Source organism: Dasypus novemcinctus, chromosome 13 (assembly GCF_030445035.2).
Source record: "Dasypus novemcinctus isolate mDasNov1 chromosome 13, mDasNov1.1.hap2, whole genome shotgun sequence".
Taxonomy (NCBI): Eukaryota; Metazoa; Chordata; class Mammalia; order Cingulata; family Dasypodidae; genus Dasypus; species Dasypus novemcinctus.
Genome location: NC_080685.1, coordinates 66,608,389 through 66,614,245, shown reverse-complemented (window position 1 = coordinate 66,614,245; position 5,857 = coordinate 66,608,389). Strand labels below are relative to the sequence as shown.

The window sequence follows — 5,857 nt, the reverse complement described above, 5'->3', positions numbered from 1 at the left end:
GGGGAAATAAATAAAAAATAAATCTTAAAAAAAAAAAAGAAAGAAAACTAATATATCTCCCTAGGACAGAGATTTAAATTATCTCAAGAAACTCCCCAATCCGAAAAAAGCGAAAGGGGGAAGCAGATATAATTAGAAAGAAAACCTACTTCTGTTCAGAAAGGGGAAATTAAAAAATTAGCATCGCTTTCATATTTGTTTCTCTTTTCCTTACAGTGTGGATGGAGAAACGTAATGGGATTAGAAGTTTACCCAATATTATACATTGTCTCTCATTTCAATATTCTATCTGCTTAGAGAGAGTATCCCCATCTAGAGGTGGAAACCTTCAAGGAGGACTCCCTGGTCATACAATTAAGGATAATATCAACTTAAGAGAAAAACACCAGCATAAAACTTCAGATCCCTAAAATCCTTGTATCAGTTGGGACTAAATTCTGCTGTAAGAAACAGAATATTCAAATAAAAGTAGCTTAAACAAAATTAATAATTTATTTCTTCTTCATGTAAAATTCAGAGTTAGAGCGTCCAAGGCTTGTTTGGAATTTCACAGTGTCAAGAATTACTAGTCTTCCATTCCCAGTTTAAACTCCTTGTCTAAGATGGTTCCAATCGCTGGAGAGACAGAAAATGAAAATGACATAACCTCTCCCTTTAAGTGCATTAGCTGGAAGTCACACACTTTCACTCACATTCAATTGGCCAGAGACTAGGCACATGGTCACATACCTGCAAAAGAGTATGGCAAATGAAATATTCTTAGCAGACTAAGAATATTTAAAAATTTAAATAATTTAAAAATTAGGGGTAGGACTGGATGTGGCTCATGTAGTCGAGCTCCTGCCTCCCACATGGGAGGTCCTGGGTTCAATCTCGGGCCCCTGGTATCTGAAAAAAAAATTAGGGCTTTTGTTATTAACAAAGAGGAAAATGGATATTGAAGGATAACCACATTTTAATTTCTTACCCTGCTTTCACACTTGTCACTCAATTTACTCTTTTTTCCCCTACATTTCCTGAAAATTAGTCAAATAGAATAAAAGATCATTCATTTCTGCATAGGGACTACTGTCATACTGAACATATGAACCTTCTGCTACACTGTGGTTTATTTGGTTTTTTATTCCATTAACAGGATATGGATTTATGAAGAGGGTAAGATACAAACTTTTTAAAATTAAGGATTGAGAATAAATCCCCTGGAGCATATTTCAATACAGTATATAAAAAATATAAAGACAAACAAAACTCTGAAAAAAAGATATAAGAACAAACTCAAAATATAAATAATAGGTTATACATACATATAATATAAATTTTCTTTGCAGAAATGGAAAAGCCAATCACCAAATTTATATGGAAGGGTAAGGGGCCCTGATCATGAAAAGGAAGAATGAATTTGGAGGACTAATACTTCCCTAACTTAAAACTTATTACAAAGTCACAGTACTCAGAACAGCAGGATACTGGCCCAAGAATAGATAGATAAACCAATGGAATAAAATTGAAAGTTCAGAAATAAGCCCTCAAATCTATGACCAACTGATAATTGCCAAGGCTGCCACATCCACTCATTTGGGAAAGAATAGTCTAAAACAAATGGTGCTAAAAGAACTGGATATCCATATGCAAAAGAATGAAGGTAGGCCTCTATCTCAAACCACATACAAAAATCAACTCTAATGGATCAAAGACCCAAATACAAGAATGAGAACTATAAAAAGTACTAAAAGAAAACACAGGGAAGCATCTTCAGGATCTTTTCTTAGGAAGTGGTTTCTAAGCAAGAGCAACAAAATAAAAAATAGATAATTGGGAACTCATCAAAATTACAAATTTTTGTGCATCATAGGACTTCATTATAAAAGTAAAAAACCTACAGAAAGGGAGGAAATATTTGGAAATATTTAATATCCATAATATAAAGAGAAATCCTACAACTCAACAATAAAAAGACAAACATGAACTAAAACAACAGTTTCCATTGTTATAGACAATAACGTATTATTCTAGAAAATGAATGTGAGACAAATGAGTCCATTTGAATGACAAGTGCTATTTCAATGCTCCTTTTATATGCAAGTTTTGCAGCAACATCTCCTTCTACAACAAAGTTCTTTTTTCACTAACTGTAGCAAAATGGGAATAGAAATGAAGGAACTAAAGTACTTAACTCAAGTTTTATCATTAACCAAGAGGAACTGATCAAAAATCACACTTCTGCACTAAATAGTCATTCCATGCAAACACATCTTTTAAAATAATCACATGAAAAAATGTATAAATTATATCTAAACCTGTGTCTCTTGTGGTTCTTAAATTTAGTATTGGAAGATCTAGTAGTTATTTTTAATATTCCAAAATATCCCATGAAATTCACTTTTTTGTCTGTATTAGAACAGCTTAGGATGATTTAAAACATCAAATTCATTTGCTTCTGGTTGGAATTCAGTCCACTTAGTGCCAAAAGTTTTGTGGTTAACTTAAAATATTTTAATTCATAAATATTGAGATAGGATTTGTAACCTATTGCTTGAAGTTCAGGTGACAAAATCTTTCATAACATTGGGACTCCGGTGGGGAGAGCAATAAAAGGGTCTCTGAATAGGGTCTGGGTAGCACCTTGGGAAAAGTGAGTAAAAGCATATATGATTCTCTAAAACCCAGTTAGTCTGCAATCAACCATCAGGGATATGTAGGAAAGGAGAGCTTTTCCCCAGAGTGCACAAGCAAGAGATTTGTTACCCGGCAAGACCCCTTAGGAGCTGAAGCCAACCTGCATAACCACTGGTAGTCTCCTTTTAATGAGTGTGTATCCTAGTTCTCAACAGCTTTAAGCCCAACAGTGATGGCTTACAAAGTTTTGTTCTTTTTCAATAAGTTTTAAATACACACACATATGTATTTCCAACTCAGAGCTTGACATGGCATAAACTTACAAAGAGGGCTTTTCTACATTTATGCATGATCAGAGGAATTCATCTTCATAACTCCCAAAGAAAGAGTTAATTGGCATATTTTTATCTGCCAACGCTTTCGAAGTATGTTATTGTACATTGAAGAGCCGAAGTCAGATACTATCCAAAGAAAGGCCATGTCATCTTTGATTTCTGGTTACCACTGCCCACCTGCTCCTTTGTTCTATCTTCACATCCCAGATCTTTTCTATAAAACCCGTAATAAAAACCAAAAGCTTCCACCTACCCTTTTACGCTTTGCTATTGATGCTGGGGCTGGAACTCTCCCAACCACATTTCTGCTTTGCCTGCTGGCTCCCTGCCAGTTTCCACCAATAGTGGCCACTAGAGGGAACCTGAATGGCAAGCTCCTTCCTGCTTTCTTAATGTTCCTGTCCTCACCTTAGCAATGGCTCTCCACCCTGGGAACAGCATTTGGCTACAGTCTCCTGCTCTAAGTCATTCTTCTTAGAACTAAACTGGAAGTTGTCTGCCCAGACGTGCAGGTACTAACACTAGCTGGGAAGTGTCCCTGGTGTCCTTTTCTCCATATCCCACTCCTGCAAACTGGTTTCATTTCTCCACTATCTGTTTTAACCAGTGTCTCATATTAAATTCTTACTATTGAAATGCCCAATGTAGTTTCTGTTTTCCTGACTGCACACCAACTAATACATCACTTACTCAGAAAACCACCTTCTTTTGCCACCAAAGAGAAGCATATAAGCCAGCTATACCCATATAAACGGAATCATTAACAAGTTAAATTGAACTCCTTAATAGAAAGGCTTAAGATACTAGGAAAAGGATGAGACATAAAGCCCAGGTCTGTCTCTCATGCAGCCCTCGCCTCATTCGACTGCTGTGCTCCAGCTACACTGGCCTTTCAGTTCCTCAGATCCGCCAGCTCCCCGCCATCTCAGATCCCCACATCTGCTGCTCCCTTTACTTGGACCACTCATCCTGCCATTCACCTGGTCATACCATTTCCTTTTTTAGATCTAAATTCATTTATCACTTCCTCAGGGGAATGTTTTCAAACTCTCCTCATAAACACTGCACTTCTTCATCTCACCTAAAAGAGCGATAATTAAATAAATAATTGAGAATTTAGTTTTAAATATAAGTTCCATTGGGGCAAAAAGCATTTCTGTAGGGTATTACCTGTTTCTTAACTATTTCCCTAGTTCTTTTAAATACGTGATAGTTAAGTAATAACAAGAATATGAGAGCTAACAATTATTTTTTATTATCTTTTTTTAAAGATACATGGATAACACAAAATGTTACATTAAAAATTATAAGAGGTTCCCGTATACCCAACTCCCCCTACTTCTCCCACATCAACAACTTCTTTTATTAGTGTGGTACATTCATTGCATTTGATGAATACATTTTGGAGCACTGTTACACAGCATGGGTTATAGTTTATGTTGTAGTTTACATTCTTTCCCAGTCCATTCAGTGGGTTATGGCAGGATATATAATGTCCTGCATCTGTCCCTGCAATATCATTCAGGACAACTCCAAGGCCCGAAAGTGCCCCAATATCCTACCTCTTTTTCCCTCTCCCTGCCTTCAGCAACTCCCATGGCCACTGTCTTCACTTCAATGATATAATTTCTTCTATTGCTAGAGTCACAATAATTCTAACAATTATTTACTAAACATTTTACATAGATTATTTACCCTTCCTTAGTACTTTAGAAGATAGGTAACATTATTATCCTCATTGAATAAAGAAGGAAATCAAGGTATAGAGACGGTCAGTGGCTTAAACATGGTCATATGACTAACCAGTGGTGGAACTGGGTTCCCAGGCACTGATTCCAGAGCCTCTGCTTTCAATAAATGAGTGAGTGAATGAACAAAGACGATAATCTATTTGGGAAGACAAGATTAATACTTGACAGAAGGCAGCACAGGCTAAGTGTGAAAAACATGACTGCGATATTAAGTGTTACCAGAGCACAGAAAAAGGGAAATCTCTAGGGGCAGGGATGATAAAGAAGATTTCACAGGGGAGCTGGGATTTCAGTTGGACTTTGAAGATAGGGCTGCACTAGATAAGGAGAAAGGAGAAAGAAAGGCTTGGAAGATAGAATGAGCAGCCTAAGAAAATGTCCTTCAACTGCTTCTCCTTCAGGTGACCTTTAAAAACAAAGCAAACCATTGGAAAAATCATATTTTTTTTTGTAGGATTGATACTTTTAAGATTCTTTTCTGGAACTCAAAAAAAAAAATAAGCACAGTTACCAGGTTCTTATAAAACACTTCAAATCCTAAAGGGCAATCATAAAGAAAGCTGGAACACAGGGATGGAAGCCAAGGTGCTGCTGGGCAAGCAGCAGGTGGCATCAGAGGCACCAGGACACAACGCCTACAATTGGCCACGGCAGACACAGTGGAACAACGCCACAAGAAACTGGCAGAGGAGAATTTGTCCTGCAGAGCCAGGCAGGAAGTTTGTGTTCCAGAACTGACATTGAACTCAACATTCTCTGGAAAAAGCCCAGAGTAAAAGGAAGGAGGTAGGATTGGACAGACACGATCATTCAAAACCAGAATCAAAGAAAGCCACTTACTGAAATGGGTCAGAGGTGGAGCCGTTACTATTAGCAAAGCAGAGACAGGAGTAGATTCTGTTGAGATATGTTCTCAGAGTCAATAGGGAAACTTAGGGAGGGACTAAAGATACCTGACTCCAGGCTGATTTTTAACTTGGGAATATGAGAAAGTTCAGCATTAACGTGGTCCCACATGGTTTCTGGTTCAAATAAACCACACTGGACTACCACCCACGTAAGCTACTTTTATTTTGATACTTAACACTTTGCCAGCAATAAACCTTGTCTCATCTTGGGAAAGAAAACATCATCTATTTTTGCATGGTTTTGTTT

The 5,857-nt window shown here is 37.1% G+C and overlaps 1 long non-coding RNA gene across 1 annotated transcript; it reads right to left on the bottom strand.

Moving 5' to 3' along the window:
- Nucleotides 1–469: 469 nt before the first annotated feature.
- On the bottom strand, nt 470–5,631 carry LOC131273151 (uncharacterized). Its single transcript, XR_009180315.1, has 3 exons — nt 5,543–5,631; nt 730–888; nt 470–615 (listed from the first exon to the last, which is right to left on the bottom strand). It is a non-coding gene; the product is annotated as an uncharacterized lncRNA (long non-coding RNA).
- Between the last annotated feature and the right edge of the window lie 226 nt (nt 5,632–5,857).